Consider the following 1,444-nt stretch of genomic DNA (forward strand, 5'->3'; position numbering starts at 1 on the left):
TTAATGTCCGGTGATCGTCATGTTCAGCTTTTAATTTTAAATCTACGACTGTCGGAAATTCAGCCAATATTATATAAAAATGAAAACATTTACATACAGACCCTTTCTGACTGCTAAAATGAAAATGACCTTGTTAAATTTCTTCCAACTATTCAAAATTTCCTCCAGATTCGGTTGGCAAAAATTACATAATTTTAAATGCTTTTAAATTCTTTATTAATATCTACAAAAAACCTAAAGGTGATTTTTTGTCATCAGCATGCAAAAACCATACCAAAACTACATTTTTAAAGCATAATTTGAAGAAAATTTGAAATACTTCAAGTAGTTGGAAGAAATTTAACTAGATGTAATGAAAGATTTAAATCATCAAGATTTTTCTTGTATTATTTGTTCAAACTTTAAATGTATGTGTATATATTGTAAGAAATAGTTTGGTTTCTTTCTCTAACATTTTACATAGTTCAACCCACACAAATTAATGTGTGAAAAAAGAAAAAGGTATTTTGAAAAAAGTTGCCATAAAACTAATCTTTAAACATCGAATGGCTATGGGGCCCAGTAGAATAAAATAGTAATCATAAGGGGCCATTGATAAAAAGTGGCCAAGAATCTCTACATTAAATGATTGCTGTATAAAGATATGCATTTATTATACTCACACTTCCTCATCCATTCCCCTTCTCTCATGCTCCTTTACATTTTTGCAACCCCATCCACTCAAACTCCCAATTCTCCCCACCCACATCTTTCAATTCTACTGAGCTCATACATTGAGAGTCCACACAAGCGATTCATCACCACTATGTTCATCTCCTCTTCACTCCACCCTTGTCAGATCCTCGTATGTTGAAACTGATGGGAGAGCCCATCACACATGTATATATATCATCATCATTTAATGTCCATTTGTCATACTGGCATGGGTTAAATGGTTTGACCAGAGCTGGTAAGCCAGAGAGCTGCACTGGGTTCCAGTCGTTTGTTTTGGCTCAGTTTCTATGGCTGGATGCCCTGGGTGTCTTTTATGTGTCACTGGCACAAGTGCCTTTTACATGAAATGTCACCAGCACTGGCCACAACCACGATTTCACTTAGCTTGATGTGTCTTCTCAAGCACAGCAAATTGCCAGAAGTCTTAGTCACTCGAAATCATCTCCATGAAGCTCAACAACCACAGAATCATATTTTACCACCTTATCCCACATCTTCCTGGGTCTACCTCTTCCACAGGTTCCCTGTAGAATTAGAAATCAGCACTTCTTTAAACAGCTGTCCATGTCCTAATGCATCACATGACCATACTAGCGCAGTTGTATATATACATGTATGTATGTATGTACCAACCTGTGTATCATACTTAAATACATCATGGAAAGCATAATATTTATCTTGAAAATGCATGCCACTACTGCTGCTGGATAATTTCCATTTACTACTGATA

Source organism: Octopus bimaculoides, chromosome 23 (genome assembly GCF_046866305.1).
Source record: "Octopus bimaculoides isolate indiv1 chromosome 23, ASM4686630v1, whole genome shotgun sequence".
In the NCBI taxonomy this organism is placed as follows: domain Eukaryota; kingdom Metazoa; phylum Mollusca; class Cephalopoda; order Octopoda; family Octopodidae; genus Octopus; species Octopus bimaculoides.